Consider the following 17,847-nt stretch of genomic DNA (forward strand, 5'->3'; position numbering starts at 1 on the left):
GGCACAGGGGACCCCAAGCAAACAGCCCGAGGTCCTGAGGTTTATTTTCCATAATCTAATATACCTTCTACAGTGATATAGTACTATAATGATTTACAGCAGGGGCTTAGTAAGGCGCATCTTCCACGTACACAGGGTTAGTCAAGTGAAGCAATGGCAGTGGAGAAGGAATAAAGAAATCTGCAACTGGCTGTGATCAATTAATTGTAAACAGCATTGTACTCGGTCTTTAACACAGGATAAGAAAACAAAAAAGGGAATGCACAGTGTGCTGTTTACAGCTGGCTTCCTATCTACAAAACATCTTCTGCTGTGTACTTTAGATCAGACCACACACATCCCAAGGGCATTTCACTCTGATCCTTTCAGGTTATTTTTAACCCTGCAATCTCGAGTTTTCTCAGAGATCTTGGAGTCTGAATGAACATGCACCAGTGGTCGTTGTGGCATTCTGTTTCCCCCAAATATGCCATTGTGGTACATTTTGGGCAATCTGACCTTGGCGCCTATGGGTACTATGGTTTCTCTCCGCCTTGCTCATTACTCAGTGCCTATTTCAGAGAGAAAGGTAAACATATCATTCTTAGAAATACCAAGGTGGCTCTCTCGGTTCAGCGTCTGACTCTTGATTTCAGCTCAGGTCATGATCTCAGGGTCATGCGATTGAGCCCCAGTTTAGTCTTCATGCTCAGTGCAGAGTCAGCTTGGGATTCTTTCTTCCTCTCCGTCTGCCCATCACCCCTGCTCTAAATAAATAAATAATATTTAAAAAAGAAATACAAAATAAATACCATGACCTTATGTGAAACTAATACAATGCCTATGTTAAGTGGACCAGATTAGTTTAAAAATTATTTTAAAGCGCACCTGGGTGGCTCAGTTGTTTAAGTGTCAGTCTTTGGCTCAGGTCAGAATCCCAGGGTCCTGGGATAAGCCCGTATGTCCAGCTCCCTGCTCAGTGGTGAGTCAGCTTCTCTCTGTTCCTCTTCCACTACCCCCACCACCGCTCCTGATATCTCAAGTACTCTCTCTCAAATAAGTAAATTAAAAAATTTTAAAAAGCAATGCAATGGTCCTCTCTGGAATCAACCCACACATAAGCATGCTTTCTTTTTGCTGCACCCCAGTCCCCCTTTCTCTTTATTACCTATCTGACCTACATCCTTCCCCCAGCGATGGAGACAGCTCAGATGCACTGCTTCACCTGGTGGTGGGGCCAAAGAGAAGTGCACACATGGTTAGAATGGGCTGCCTTGAGAGTCAGCCGTAACGTAGCTACAGGCAGTTAGAAACAAGCCTAAAGTACCATTAGGAATAAGCACTACAACATTTAGCGGTACAGATTTTAGGTGTGGTATTGATATCACCTTCCTTGTACAAATGTGTTTAGACTCAAGCCTGAGACTATGGGATCAGTCAAAATGAAAGAAAACTGTGTGAAGTGTGAAGATACTAAGTTACCAAAGTTATTCTGAGTTGTATAATTAGTTTGTCCCTTAGCCCCTCATTTCCACCTGCAGAACCTAGAAGACGTGCAACAGAGTCCCCACTTGCCATCAAAGTCAATCTGAGGACACAATAATTTAAACTGTTAACCCAAACTTTCCATTTTTTCTTAACCTGTGTTGAATACCAGGCATTTCGATTGCCCATTCCCATTTCCAGGGAGACTGCAGTGAGGACGGAGAATAATGTGGTGCATCCAGGTAATAGTCTGTTTCTTGGTCCGCTTCTGTGCTCAGCATGTCAACTTTTGTCTGCCAGTGGACCTCTAACCACACAGGGGAAACCCAACAAATATTAAAAGTGTAGGTTCTCTAGGTTAATCTACATTTAGGATTCTGTAGTGCTCAGAATGGCTCTTGAACTGCAAGGACCAAGGTAGATGCCCCCTCCTTACCTTAGGGGGAGTAATTCTGATTCCTGAAGCATGCACCTCTTCGTTTTCTATTTATTATTATTATTTTTTAATTTCAGCTAGGCTCCATCACCTACGTGGGACTCTAATGCATGACCCTGAAATGAAAGTTGCACGCTCTACTGACCGAGGCAGCATGTGTCCCCCCAGCACCTTTGATGCAGGCAAATACCATGATTTTCATGTTGGAAAAATACTGCAAACTGTGGGACATGCCTTCAATCCGCTCCACTCCTTCTGGGCATGTTTCCTGAGTTCCGGCTGTGTGCGAGTCCTCTTTCCCACCCACCCATAGAAGGGCATATACATGGAAAATGTGCCCATCCATAGAAGACCCTCTAGGATCCCAACCCAGATCCGCTGGGATCCCTGGGGTCTTTTCTGTGTTATGCTCTCCTGCTCTCAGTGTGTTTCTGCCTCTAAAGGCACCTGTGAGCAGGACTGCCCTGGGGCTCCTGGAGCTCCTTTGTACCCAGTCCCAGAGAACGGGGAGTACATGCCGTATATGACCACAGCCCCATGTATCTCCCCTCCCCAAAGGCACTCAGCCTTTCACTAACAGGTGCAGCAGGGTGAAATCTCCATTCCTGGCCCAGGGGAGACTAACTCTGAAACACAAGTGTCCCCTAGGCTCTCCTAAACCTGTCGGGACAAAGCTCCCCCACAGCTGTTGCTGGAAATCACAACTTACACAGCAATGAGCTCAAAATGGTCACAGATCTAAGTATAAGAGCCAAAACTATTGTGCAAGAGGACTACATGGGAGAAAATGGTCAGGAATTCACAGTAAGCAAAGAGTTCTAAGTCACTACGGCAAGAGCACGATACGTAAGAGAAAATTGAAGATGAAGAAGTTTTTTGCATCAAACATTGCCACTGAGAAAAGAAACAGAGAAGCCACTGATTAGGAGAAAATATTTGTGGATTAAATACCCAATGGGGACTCACGTTCACGAGAGACAAGAGGACTTTGAACTCACTCAATGGGCAGAAGCAACACACTCGTTTAAGCCAGTATAAGAGTCGAATACACATGTACCAAAGGAGACACATAAAAAGATAATCAATGTTATTAGTAATATGTTATTAGTTCTCAAAGAAATGCAAGGAAAACCAGGTACCATTTTACACCAACTAGTGCGCTTACGTCCCAAAGACGATACCAAGTGTTGCTGAGGATGAGCAGAAACTGGACCCTCCTATATTGCTGGTCGCAACGTAAAATATAACAGCTCCTGCAGAAGCCACTTTGAGAGTTCTTAAGAGTTCAGCACAAGCTTGCCATAGGACCCAGCCATTCCACAACTAGGAATCTATCTGAGAGAATAAAAACATATGTCCGCTCAAGTCTCAGTCAGAAATGTTCCGGGCAGCGTTATTCACAATGGGCAAAAACTGACAGCAACACAAAGGGCCATCGGCTGGTGAATGGACAAACCAAATGTTTCCTATGTGTACCATGGCATCTATTCCGCAACAAAAGGCACAGAAATCTGATCCAAGCTACAGCATGGAGGAACCTCAAAAGGATGCTAAGTGAAAGAAGCCAGTCACCAAGAACTACAGACTGTCTCATTCGGCTTATGTAAAATGTGCAGAAAGGAGCAATGCACAGAGACAGAAAGCAAATCAGTGCTGCTTGGGGCTGGAGGAGGGAGCGGAGACTGTCTGCAGAGGGGCTGGAGGGAGTGTGGGAAGGTGAAGGAAGCCTCTGAAACAAACTAGGGCACTAGCTGAACAACTCTGTCATTGTTGACAATGGGTGAAATTTATTGTATGTCAATTTCACCTAAAAAAAAAAGAAAGAAGGCGACCCTCGCACATCAGTGGGTCCTGGGGTCCCCAGGCAAACACTGCCTGGTGAGGGGCCACATCCTGGAGTCCCAGCAGGTGGTGGCTCAGAGCCTGGTTTCTGACCTCCCAGCTGGAGTCAGGGGTTCAGTGACTGTGCCTTCAGCCTCAGGCCCTGGCAGTTCCCCCGGAATCCACCAGGCGGCAGACTACTTAAGGGAACAGACCTTCAGGTGGCCCAAGGACACCAGGGGGAAGCAAGCAAAGATAGGGCACCAGCTGGCTGGAGATTCCTAAAGGAAGTGAAGGCTGCAGGACCCATGGAAGCTGCTGGCAAGATCTGGATGGATCTTAAGTAGGTTTGGTCCCCTGGGTGGGCTCTAAGCACTAAGCTTTAGGTTAACATCCAAAGGTTCCCTTTGATGCTCCCTCCTGCAGTGGCACTGAGGCTCCCCCCGTGGAAGCTCAGCATAGGGAAAAGAACCTGTGCTGCTATTCACCTTCTTCTGAGTCGAAATGGAACACTTGGTCTGCGTTTAGGGGAATCTGCCCTTTTCTGGCCCTCTATGTAGGGCCAGCTCCTGGGTGCTGAACCATCCCTGCAGGAGGCTAGAAGAGGCACTCTGGTCCTTCACATTGGAGCTGGGCTTGCAAAGAAGGGTTCCTGCTAATCCATATTTCCCTGGCCCTGGCTGAGCATCCTGGTCCAAGATCAGGGGCTGCAGTGGCCTAAAATAGGGACTTCCTACATGTCACTGCTCCTCTCTGGAAAGTCCAAAGGCGGCCCATGGTAGTGGTGGGGGGAGGGGAGGGCATAGAAACCTATACTCTGTCAAAACATCATCCACAGTGAAGATTTAAAAACAATGTTAGAGGACAGATCTCATATTATGTAGTCGGTGGTGCAGTAACAGCTCTGCGAGGTGAAAGAGGGTAGCTACACTAGTAATCAGCCTAACATAATTTATAGAGTCGTCCAATCCCTGTGTTGCCATGTGAAACTGATCTCACATGGGGAATCAGTTATGACTCAATTGTTTAAAAACCTGAAGGTGAGGGGAAAACATTTGAAAACGAAGCAATAAAACTATAGTTGACTGGGGAACAACATGGCTTTGAATTTTAGTGAACAATGTCGGTCCACTCATGGGTTGATTATTTTTTTTTTCTTTTACAAATACAGTCTAGTACAAATGTAGAAATACATTTTCTCTTCCTTATGATTTTCTCAATGATATTTTCACTCTAACTCACTGTATCAAAAGAATAAAGTACATAATTCAAGTAACCCACAAAATATGTATTAATCAACCGTTTTTGTTATCTGTAAGACTTCAGTAGGCTATTAGTAGCTATGTTTTCTGGGACTCAAATGTTATACAAAGATTTTCAATTGTGGGACTCTGTACCCCTAACCCCCAGGTTCTTCAAGGGACAATTTGTATCTGGATTTGCAAATGACATACTCCTGTATACAGAAAAATACCAAATACACACACACAGAAACCACGACTATTAGAGTCCATAACCTATTTCAGCAGAGTTGCAGCGTACAAGGCAGACAAATCAGGTGTTTCTATAACCTAGGAATGGACACCGGGAAAGTCAATTAAGAAAACGATTCCATGGACAACAGCACCCACCCGAATGGTATCGAAGAATAATTGAGTCAAGGAGGCACAAAACCTGTACACTGAAAACTACACAATATTGCTGCAAGAGATTAAGGAAGACCTCAACAAGTGGAAAGACATCCTGTGTTCATGGATTGGAATGGTTAAGGTGGTTCAGAAGGCAACAGCAGGATCTGCAGATTCTTTTGGATTCCTATTGAACGTTTTTCTTCTGCCTTCCCTAATCACCATCAGCCCCTTGCAGTACATTTCCTTTCAGACATTGTGGTTTTCATCTCTTCATGTGAGATTGGGTCCTTTTTTTTTTTTTTTTTAACATTTTCCATGTATCTGCTGAATGTTTTCACCAATGGGATGCAGTTAGAACAAATGCTTTCTTGTGCTCTGGTGATTCCCATCTTGCTGTCAGCTCTGGGTCATTTTCAGATGAGTGATCCATCTCTTCAGGAGGGCTCATTTCCCCCCTTTGTCTGCATACCTCAAACTGTTGGATGGAACGCCAGACACTGTGAATGTTACCTTGCTGTTTGCTGGATATTTTTGTGTTTTCTATAATATTGAGCTTTGTTCAGGGATGCACTGAAGTTACTTGGAAACATTTCTGCTGTTGCTTCAATGCATAGTTCAGTGGCCCAGAGCAGGGCTCCGTGGAGGACTCACCATGAGTTCCAGGTACTGTAGCAAGCCCTCCCCCTGTCTTCCACCCTATTCCTCACAAATTAAGAGGGTTACTTTTGCTTAGTCTATCTGTTGGACACAGGCACTATTCCCAGCACCGTGTGAGCACCAGGCCCTGTGCAAAGGATTACCCCCTGACTTGCTGTCCATGCCTCCCCAGGGCCCCTCCACAGCTCTGGCTAGGTGACTTCCTGCAGCTCTGTCCTCCCTGAGACTCAGTCCTGGGTTCTCTCAGATCAGTGTCCTCAATTCCAGGAGCTCCATGGGGCTCCTATTCAAGTTCCCCTCCCCCCAGTGCCTTGCTTGGAAACTCTCTAGAGCCAGTACCTCTGAGCAGCTCTAGGGCTCTGCTCACCATTGTGTTGCCATGTGTCCGGGATGGCTGTCCCCTTTGCCTGATGCCCAGGATCTTGGAAATCTCCACTTCGCGCATCTTGTGTGACGCTGTTGCTCTTTTGTTTAATTGTTTCTGGCAGAAGAGTAACCCGTTGCTGAGTCCCAGTTGGTGTGGCTCCCCTAAGTGAAAATCAAAGTTGGAAGACCCTCAGTTGTAGATTCTGAATAGAGGCCTTTAGGGAGTAGAGAAAAAAACACCAGCTCTGGTGAAAGCCTGAAGCCAGAAACCCCTTCAAGCTCAGTTTGACAAAGCAATGCAGGTACATCAGTAGGGACAGTTTTGGCTTGAGCCCAAGAGCTGCAGAAGGCCCACGGCCCTTTGTCCTAGAGCTAACCTGCTGTTTGGGAAAGGTCTGTGGTGCCAAACCCAGCGGGTTCTTTGTGAGTACACAGAGGTGCCTCTTTAAAAGCCTGTCAGGGGGCATCTGGCTGGCTCAGTCAGGAGAGCAGGGGAGTCTCCATCTGGCTTCATGAGCCCTATCCCTACTTTGGGTGTAGGGATTACTTCAACAAATAAACTTACAATAAATAAACAGTACATCAAGCCGGACCCTCTCTAGTCTCGGAAGGGTCCTCTGGAGCAAGGCTATACTAGGTAGGCTACCAAGTGGCCTAATCAAGGGTACTGAGTCTGGGGATTGGGTGAGGCTTTGCAGGGTGCCTGGGGGGATAGGTGGGGAGGGGAGGGAGGAAGGAGAAGGGATGCAAACCCCTGTTCCCTGGGGAATGAAAAGAAAGCACCTTTGCTGGATCAGGGACTGCAAACCACATACTGAAATATAAGCAGAGAAATTGCTCTGCGAAAAACAGAAAAAACCCCGACAGCCAAGGTGGGATGTATGACCAGTGGACAGAAACTGTCCTGCATGCTTTTGATTGAGAAACAGCCAAACCCAGATTCTCAAGAAAGCAGCCCTTAAAAGCAGAGGTGTTTTCTTCAGGGTCCTGGTGTCCCCTGAGTGAGCTTCCTCTTCAGCCCATGTCATCAGCCAAAGTCATGGAAAAGACAAAACAAACAAACAGAAAAATGAATAAGAAAACAAAGGCTATTCTTAAACAACCAACAACAGGTGAAAGAGCAAAAGCAGCCCCCCACTGCCACTGCCACAAATAATGCAGAGGAGTTGTCCATACTCGGGGAAATCGCGGGGGTCAGCATGTCCCTGGTATGATGGAAGGGCCTCCCCTGGGAAAACCACCTGCTTGATCCCGGAGTCTCCCCTGCCGGGTAAGTGTGACTCCCTCCGCCTCCGCCCCACACCAGTCTCACCCCCCTTCCACCGGACACACAGGCTCACTCGCCTAGGCGCACCCCAACACCCTCGGCACCCACTCCTGTCGCAAGCATCCTCACCCTCCACACGACGCTTCCGAATAGGATGGACGCAACAGCGCTGCTACCTCCTCAGCCCCACGAATTCTAAGTTGCAGAACCCCACCGCCATGTTGCCTGGTTTGCATCAGACACGCCCCGTCCGTGAAGTCAAGGGCTTCGCCTCAGTCCCCAACCCCACCCCATCTCCCTGCCCCCCAGCTCCCCTCCCAACTTGGATTTCAGTACTGGTGTTCCTCCTTCTCCTCCTCCAGTCCCCCTTCCCCTTCTCCCTTCCCGTGCCCTGGCTTCCTTCCTCACCTGCCCAGTCTCCTCTGTCTCCTGAATTGGTTACCACTCTTTCCTCTCCCTGCAGCTATGGCCCCCCAAACCCTACACAACCCCCCCCACCCAGCCCAGGGAAGGCTGTGCCAGCCAGAGAGAAACATGAGGGAGGACTTTCCAACAGCCCGCGAAGAGCAGATACAACTCTCTCTTGCTCTCTCTAGCTCTCTCTCTCTTTCCCTTCGGACCCTGGTTGGAGGACACCGAGTGCCATGGCTGCACCTGTACAGTTCAAACCAGTCCCCACAGCCTCCCCCAGGCCTGGACACTGCGGGGGGGAGGGGAGGACCAAAAGTCCGCAACCCCTGGGCCCTCGGGCTGACACCAGCCCACAACACTCCACGCGCTGAACACATCCCAGGGCCTGCTTCTTCCCCAGGAGGGCTCCTAGGACAGGGACGGCGCGCCCCCTCGTGGCTTCGCGGGGAGACGCCCAAGGATCCCGCTGTTGAGGGCAGGGCCAAAGGGGACCACTGCTTCTGCTCCCTTAAACCAGGCTCAGAGTTCTCAGCAGGGGGTTAGTGGGGTCCCAGGCTCCCCACTCTGCCACCGCCTGCCCTCCCTCCACCGCTGGGCGCTTCCCCCTGGAGGGGATTTCTGCAGTCAGGTCGGCCTTTGGAGGGAAAATAGCCAGGTCTGGAAAACTAAACAGACTACTTTGAAGAGATTTGGGCAATTGTATGGTCATGGATGGAGCGCCCTAGGGTTCTGATTTGCCTTGTCTTGCTTGCGCCTTGAGGTAGTGGTTTACTTTTCCCGGAATGTTTAAATTAGAAAAGATTGGAGGGTGGAGAGGGGGCGTCCAACTTTAGTTGTCACCTGAGATCAATAGTGTGCTGCTGGGTAGAATAATGCCCCCTCCCTAGGAGCTGCCCAGGCTAATGCCAGGAACCTGTGCACATGTTCCATCCTGCAGCAAAAGGGACCCTGCACAGGTGCTTATGTTAAGGACCTTGAGATGGGGAGATGATCCTGGATTATCCAGGCGGCGCCCTGCAATGACAAGGGGGTCTTAAAACACAAAGAGGCAGAGAAGAGGTCAGAAGGAGGCTGTGTGAGGAGGACTCTGCCTGCTGGGGCTGGGGCTGGGGCTGAGCATGGAGGAGGGGCCTCTAGGAGCTGGAACAGGCAAAGAGACACACTGCCTGCTTAACCTAAAAAATAGAAAGCGCCAGGTATTTTACCAGCCAAATTGGGATTCCTGGGGAATAAAAGGGAAAGGTGATGTGGGACAACCAGCTGGTCTGAGGAAAGTCACCTAACCAGAGCTGTGCAGGGTCCCTGGTGTGGCTTGCAGTGAGGTCCTGCTCAGGGCCTCCATGGGAGGAAAGGCCAGCAAGTCAGGGGGCAATCATTTGAAAGCAGTAGAGGGAACAGGACCTGGAGCTCTCCCAGGCAAAATGACCCCTAATCAGGAGCCAGATCCGTCATCGGAAAATAATCCAGAGCTGACACATGTGAGAACCGCCAGAGAAGGATATGAAAGCTTTTAGTATAAGTTTTCCATCAGTTGTAAATGTTAAACTGAGAAATAGAAAATATAAACAACACCCTCTCTATCTTTAAGAGATGAAAACTACAACGTCTGAAAGGAAATATACTACAAGGTATTGACAGAATTTAGAAAATGCAGAAGAAAAATTTTTGATAGAATTGTATTGACTCTGTAGATCTATTTGCATAGTATTGCCATATGAATGATATTAAATCTTCCAGTGCATGCATACAGTTGTTTTTTTCCCCCCATTTGGTCTTTCATCTCTCGCAGAACCATTGCTTCTTATGCTTTTCAGTGAACAAGTCTTGCTCTCTTTGAATGAATTTACACCTGACACTTTTACTGTGTTGTGTGCCATTGTAAATAGAATTGCTTTCTAAATTTCCTTCTCAGATTGTTCATTGCTAGTGCATAGAAACACAACTGATTTTGTATATATGGTACCCTGCAACTTTACGGAATGAGTCTATGGACTCTAATATTTTTGTGTGTGGATGATTTGAGGTTTTTCTATCTTTAGGAGCATGTCCTCTGTAAATAGAGATACAGGTTGACCCTTGACCAATGCGGAGTAAGGATGGTGACTCTCAAGATCAAAAACCTGTGTATAGAGGCGCCGTGAGGGGCGGTAGCAGCGGCGGTGGTGGTGATAGTGGCGGTAGCTGTGAGGGGATTCCGGGAAGATGGTGCTGATTAAGGAATTCCGTGTGGTTTTGCCATGTTCTGTTCAGGAGCAAAGTTCCTGCATTCGTCAGGATGATTGCTCCGGAGGGCTCCTTGCTGTTTCACGAGGAAGCCTGGAACGCATACCCCTACTGTAGAACAAACCATTATGCCTCAGTTGTAACGAGTGTATATATGAAAGATGATTTCTTCATTAAAATTGAAACATGGCACAAACCAGACTTGGGAACATTAGAAAATGTACACGGTTTAGATCCGAACGCATGGAAAACTGTTGAAATTGTCCGCATAGATATTGCAGATCGAAGTCAAGTTGAACCAGCAGACTACAAAGCTGATGAAGACCCAGCATTATTCCAGTCAGTCAAGACCAAGAGAGGGCCTTTGGGACCCAACTGGAAGAAGGAGCTGGCAAACAACTCTGACTGTCCTCAGATGTGTGCCTACAAGCTGGTGACCATCAAATTCAAGTGGTGGGGACTGCAAAGCAAAGTAGAAAACTTCATTCAGAAGCAAGAGAAAAGGATATTTACAAACTTCATCGCCAGCTTTTTTGTTGGATTGACAAGTGGAATGATCTGACAATGGAAGACATTAGGAGAATGGAGGATGAAACTCAGAAAGAACTAGAAACAATGCGTAAGAAGGGTTCCGTCCGAGGCACGTCGGCTGCTGATGTCTAGATGAGTCCCCTGTAGGGTCAGAGACAATATCAAACTGTTTACGTAATCAAGGTCAAGTGAGGGGAACAAGTGCAGCCAGTGATGAGTGAAGAAGGATCTGACCAGTATCTGGCAGTGCTGACGTTTCCCAGATGTGTGCTTGTGATGACATACTCACAGGTTCCCAACCACCTGTGTGTGTGTGTGTGTGTGTGTGTGTGTGTGTGTGTCTGTGGCTGCATATAAAACACATGTAGAGCTACAGATCAAGATACACACACTTGTGTATATATGTACATACAAACATACTGAAAGGATTAGTACAATTTCTCCAAAGTACTGTACCTATCTTCAAGAATGTTTGGTTGTCTGACTCAGTTGCCTTAGGAGACAATGGCTCCGACTCCAAATCGGAAGTAGGTGTCCACTCCCATCAGTCTGTAAGCCTCGGGTCCTGATTCTGCAACAGAATCTGTAGTCCTTTGTGTCAGCTTCATACCCCCAACAGAGAGTAAATGATCTTTGGTTAAAGTAAAGATTGGTGTGTGTAGCATATTTATGTTAACTCTTTAGGCACTGAACTTAACATCCTGTCAGGTAAAGCTCGCGCAGCTGTGTGACTCACAAGGTCACATTCCCAGTGGCTCAGGTGACATGTCTCAAAGAAACCAAAGCATCCACTCAGTATTAGGTGTCTCTCCTAAAGTTCACTCTTGAAGGGCAAAAATGTGGCTCACAAACAGCTTGAAATGTGTTTGATAAATGTTTGTCTAATAGTTTTTTAAAGTCCAATTACCCAAATGACTTTCAGGACGGTTTGTTGTTTTTGTTTTTCCCAATGCTCTGCCTTTTTGACAGGACCCACGAGTCAATATACACATAGATTTATTCCAATTTGTTTATAATGAACCAGTCATTGTGTACATGACATATAATTCTATACATTCCTTCTTTTACCTGTTTACTTTCAGATGTTGAGATGATGGGAGGTTACTTGCCTCTTCCACTGACATCCTGAATTACAATTCTGCTCTCTGTTTAAAAAAAAAAAAAGGCTGCTTTACCTTGTTATTCATCAAAGTCATCATAGGAGGTGTTTAAATCTGCATTTGGGGGCGCATCATTCCTTTTGAAAGATTTTATTTATTTTGGAGATAGTAAGTGTGAGCTGGGAGAACAGAGAGGAGGGAAAGGTAGAAAGAAACTAAGTAGACCCTGTGCTGAGCATGGAGCCGAATATGGGTCTTGACCCCACTACCACGACATCATGACCCGAGCTAAAACCAAGAGTCAGACCCTTAAGTGCCCGAGCCACTCACGCACCCTTGGTGTTTCTAAGAATAGAAAAGTCATTTTTCGCTCAAGCAAATAGAGGGTAATCTGTGAAGAATGATTGCAGATCATGGACCAAATATTTAGTGTCCAATGAATCCAAAATTTTGCTAGACATGTTTTCCCAAGATTGTGTAAAGTTACTATGAGCCAGCTCACTGGCAACTTCCAAAGCCCCAAACCTTTTTCTCCAAGACCTAGGGCATACTGTCACAAACTCAACCCAGCCCCTTCTTGAAACACATTTCAAGTGATCAGTTTTCTTGCATGACCCAACAGGCAGAGCAACTTTCCAGCTTGTTATGGGCATTAAGGGTCTCCCGTTTCTGTTACCAATGGAAGTAAGTGGTTTGCTTCATTATTTGGCATCTAGAGCCATGATTAGGGTCAAGTTTGTCTCCCCAGAAGTCATTAGGTGCTGTTAAATGCAGTAACTTTCCTCCCACTACACTACACTTGACCCCACTCATGTATTATATTCCCTAAAACTTCACTTTCTGAGTAGATCGTTACTCTTTTTATTCAAGGCCCACCCAGGCAGCATTATTAAGATTATTATTAAAATCATGTGGCTTCAGATGCAAGGGTCCCCTACCCTGGCCCTTCCTGACCTTAGGGCACAACTATCTGCAGTAAGAATGGACAACTCCAACCCTTATCCAAACATCACTGATCCCTCTCAGTACACACTTTCTTGGAGGACACCTACAGTGTGGGTAGCTCCAAGTCGGAGCTAGGTGTCTGGGGCAGAGCCTCGTGGTAACATCCTCCTCCTCTTGGAACCGGTGCTTCCCAGCAGCATAAACCACCACAATCCATCCTCTGGGGCTCCTCGGCAGGTGCACAGTTTCACCATGGACGAAGTTACTCTTCCAACCTCTTTGCCTAGCTCAGGCTGCTCCTTGCAGAGTTGGATGCTGCTGTATACATTCCTCAGTTTCCCTGGATTTTTCTGAAATCAACTTGTCCTTATTTTTACCTCCTTTGGCAACCACCTGCTCCACCATTGTCTTGTCCTTCCTAGGGTTATTCTCATCCTCCAAACCTGCTGATTTTCTATCTTCCATCTGCTCCCTCCGTTCTCTGTTTTCAGTGTGGGCTCAGCTCAGGCTCCTGCAGGAGACACACAGGGAAGGGACCAAGTCAGGTTTCAGCTGCAGTCCCCAGGGCTGCTTAACAGGCACCTCAGACCCTCCTACACTCACAGAAACTGAGCAGGAAGGCACTTTGGAGAATTTGAATAACAACCTCACCATACAGGAGAGGAAGCTGAGGCCCAGAGACGTGAAGAGATTTGCCCAAACACCTTCAACACCTAGTGGCAACGGTGCCCCCACACAGGCATTGGCTGCAAGCTTCCCTGTGGAGGCTCCGGAACACACCCTCGAGAACCCCACATTTGAAATTCAGGGAACACTAAAATTAAAAGTTCAGCTTAAAAATAAAAAATTCATTTTCAGGAGACTTTGGATCAAATGTTGGTATTTCCACTGTTAAAAACAAGGCCTTTCTGGGGTGCCTGGGTGACTCAGTCATAAAGCCTCTGCCTTTGGTTCAGGTCAGGATCCGCAGGGTCCTGGGATCGAGTCCTGGATCGGGCTCCTGCTTGGCGGGAAGCCTGCTTCTCCCTCTCCCACTCCCCCTGCTTGTGTTTTCTCTCTCGCTGTGTCTCTCTTGGTCAAATAAATAAATAAAATCTTAAAAAAAAGGCCTTTCTGGGGACCAATCTTTTCTCCCAATTATATAATTCTGTTACTTATATTAGCTTTTCCATCACTGGCTCAGGGATTAGGATCACAGAACACAAAAGTATTAAATAATACTTACCATAGTCACAAATAAAAGGCACTTCAATGATTATCTATAAAATATCTGACTCCTGTGCTAAAGTTCTCTTTCCTGAGAGCTGGCACTGGGTCTGCCTGCTCACCCCATGTCCCCCGTGCGTCCGAGAGACTGCCAGGTGAAACATTCAGTAAATACTTGTGAAGCAGATAGATAAAATTTACCAGCAATAACGAGCTTTTACTGATCTCCAGTCCCAACCATCTTTCCATTCAAACCCAATCCCGGTTCTGGGCTGAAGCAATAGAAGCACAGCCTTCAGAAAAGCAGTCCAAGATGCCAATAGCAGCTTCACCACATGTCCCATATGCTTTTGTGGATCACTTAATTATCTCTTTGAGCATATTTATCTCGTGTATGATAGAGAATGTAGAATATAACTTCGAGAAGGCAGCATGGACCACTGGAATGTTAGACGGGAAATGGGGTATCATGCAGCAGACAGGGGTCCCATCCCTGGGCACCAGCTGCAGAGCTAAAGAACACCTCCATCAGAGTCACTGTGTGCCTCTTAGAATGCCCTGGGGATAAGGCCCACAAATCTGCATTTCTGACAAAAGCTCCAAGGAGATTCTCACGTATGGATAAAGCCTGTTTTAAACAAAGAGCCGAGGATGGAGACTCTGAAAGACCCAGTGCTCACACCCTTCATCCAAAGTGGCTTTCAATGGAGAATGGGGACATTTCTGGGAAGGGCTCCTACTTGATCTGTGTCCTGCTTCCATGATTTGGGTTTTTAGGCCCTCCGTTTGCCTGTAGGTTTCCTCCTCTGCTCTAATTGCTGGGGAATGTCAGCCCTCATGGGGGTCATTTCTTTATGAAGACCTCTGTCATTTATTCTCCTCCTGGAGAAGGGACAGCGGAGATCAGGTCTGGGGTTCCACAGTTCTAGCATTCCTCCTAAGCTACCTGGCTAAGCTGAAAGCATCATGACAGATCGAAATGAGGTCAGAGAAGAGGATCCCAGAGGAGTGAGATGCTGAGGGCAGGCCCTCTTCGGAGAGAGAACCACTACAAGGTCACTATCAGACCTGTTCAGGTGGGGGACGACTTACTGACCAATTCCGTGAGCAGAGAACCCACCCTCGTCATTCCAAACTCCTGAGCCAAAGGACTGCAAGATAACACATGTTGGTTGCTTTAAACCACTGCTTTTCTAATTGTTAATATGCATCAATAGAGAACTAGTTCAGATGCTTATCTCTACTTCCCCGGGTTTTTAATGTTTAGAAACATGTATGCTAATCTCTACCAAGGAAAAAAATTTGAGAATGCACTGGGAGGGCGGGTAGGCGGGTGGGGGCGGAGCCACGGCCAGAAGTAGAATAGTGGAGGCAGTGGAAGCTCTGGCAGCTCAGGACTGAGAGCAAGTCAGAATTACCCTGATGCTTCAGATTCTCTTCAGTTTCTCCTCTCATTCGGTCTGCAGTCTCAGTTCATTTGAGGAGCAACACTGGTGTTACCGCGGGGGCATTTAATAAAGAACTTGGTCCTGTACAGAAACTCATCGTGGACAAGATTAGAGAATACAGAACTAAGCTACGGGCATCTGGAGGACCCATTGATACTGGCCCAGAGCACCAGCAAGACCTAGGGAGGGAGCTTCTGAAGCTTAAATACACATATGGTAAATCAGACATGAATACGTTCCCGGAATTCACATTTGAATATCCTAAATTTGAAGTCATCGAGAAGCCGCAGTCCTGGAAAACCCATGTAAAATTTATTTGGAAATTTCACCTAGATTAGTTGTACAACTGGATCAGAATAAACAGTTCTCAACTGTCAAATGTTCTTTTGAATTCTGATTCCAAATAAATTATTTGGTGATGTTGGATGTAGAAAAAAAAAAACACAAAAACCCAATAACCACAGTAAACATCTGTTCCTCACCTTCACGTAATGTTCGTTAGCCCTTGTCACATGAAGGACACCGTGAAGGGCATTTCCTATCTACAAGAGGTTCTTTCTAACACCCTCTTCCTGAGACCATGAGGTGTGTTCTTTCTGGCCGCAAGGAATAAAAACCCCAACTTGCTTCATGGGAGGTATGTTCCTATTGATTTAGCTTAAGGGAATTACCGTCAGCTAAGGTTATGCTAGGTCTCAGGGTTCAATTTTTCACTCATGTGTGGTGGCGGATTTCCCAAAAATGACGTACTTTTTCAAGGTAAGATTGCCCCCTGTACTTCATCTTTTCTTATCCCTGCTGTCTTCCTAACTATGGGAAATTGTATAAAACAAAATAGTGATATAAAACAATATACACAATATACACAAAACAATAGTGTATAAAACAAAAACAAGATAGACAGGGTTTGGGATTTAATAAGAGCTGTTGGGGCACCTGGGTGCCTCAGTAGGTTAAGCAACTTCCTTCAGCTCAGGTCATGATCCCAGAGTCCTGGAATCCAGCCCCACATTGGGTTCCCTGCTCGGTAGGAAGCCTGCTTCTTCCCCACCCTCTGCTGCTCCCCCTGCTTGTGTTCTCTCTCTGTGTCTCTGTCAAATAAGTAAGTAAAATCTTAAAAAAGATAATGAGAGCTGTTATAATCCTGAACTTCTGGGGAATTGATGACAAGGACCCCAGGGTAGCAGGGAACAATGGCTTTGGGCTTTTGGAGTTGCAAATGGGCATGTGCCAAAGAACAATACATGGTTTTGGGAGATACCTTAGCAACAATTTTGGCCATAATGGCCACAAAATCCATCATCCACCAGTCACTCTGTACACAGGTTATCCAGGTTTAATTTTGGCGAATGGCAACTATTTCAAGAAAGACCAGATAATTGCATAAGAGCACATCCAACAAATATGGGGATGATGTAAAAGGTTGCATTGCCAAATCAGGCGCCACTAATCATAAGTCTTACCCAGGATCAAGTTTTACTCACATTTTCAAAGGGAAATTGTGAGGTACCTGCAAAGCAACTGAGACCACTAACACTAACTGCAAGAACCGATTTCCCACATGAGGACACGCTCTGACCCAGGCAAAACATACATGGTCTCTAAATGTTGTGTGAGGTTACCACACAAAGTGGAACTCTTTGGGTTGATTTCCCATGGCTATGCTTACATAGCTGAGGTGACATTTTCTAGCGAATAAGGCCATATTAATCCACAGATTCTTAGTTTGTTTCCCTAAATAGTTCTATACACGCCAAATCACCCTCCTGAAAGCATGCCAGGGACGGGCCTTCCCAACATTCACCACCATTTGGGTGTTCACCAACAGATTCGTCACGAGATGTTTACAAGGAAAATTGACCACGACACTTTCTTCCCTCCCTCCTTCCCCCTTTCTTTTTTGTCTGTCTTTCTTTCTCTCTTTTTCTTTCTTTCTTTCTCTCTTTCTTTCTTTCTTTCTTTCTTTCTTTCTTTCTTTCTTTCTTTCTTTCTTTCTTTCTTTTCTTTCTTTCTTTCTTTCTTCTTTCTTTCTTTCCATCCTCTCTTCCTTCCTTCCTTCCTTCCTTTTTCCTTCCTTCCTTCCTTCCTTCCTTCCTTCCTTCCTTCCTTCCTTCCTTCCTTCCTTCCTTCTTTCTTTCTCTTTCTTTCTTTCTTCCTTCCTTCCGTTCTTTTCCTTCTTTCCTTTTTTTTCCTTCCTTTCTTCTTTCTTTCTTTCTTATTTCCAGGCCAGATCCACTGAAGGGAAATGCCCAAATGAAAGAACACAGTTTCCCTTCTTTTCCACACATTGTTTAGGTGGAGCTTGTAAATCAGCAAGAATCCAATAATTTCCCTAGGAAAA

At 46.2% G+C, this 17,847-nt stretch overlaps 1 non-coding gene across 1 annotated transcript; it reads right to left on the minus strand.

The window, feature by feature from the left end:
* Positions 1–7,490: 7,490 nt before the first annotated feature.
* Positions 7,491–7,653, minus strand: LOC148161974 (U1 spliceosomal RNA). Its single transcript, XR_015767238.1, has one exon. It is a non-coding gene; the product is annotated as a U1 spliceosomal RNA (small nuclear RNA).
* Positions 7,654–17,847: the final 10,194 nt, after the last annotated feature.

This window comes from Eumetopias jubatus, unplaced genomic scaffold (genome assembly GCF_037043125.1).
Source record: "Eumetopias jubatus isolate StellerSeaLion01/CBP00866 unplaced genomic scaffold, mEumJub1_p1.0 scaffold_32, whole genome shotgun sequence".
Classification (NCBI taxonomy): Eukaryota; Metazoa; Chordata; class Mammalia; order Carnivora; family Otariidae; genus Eumetopias; species Eumetopias jubatus.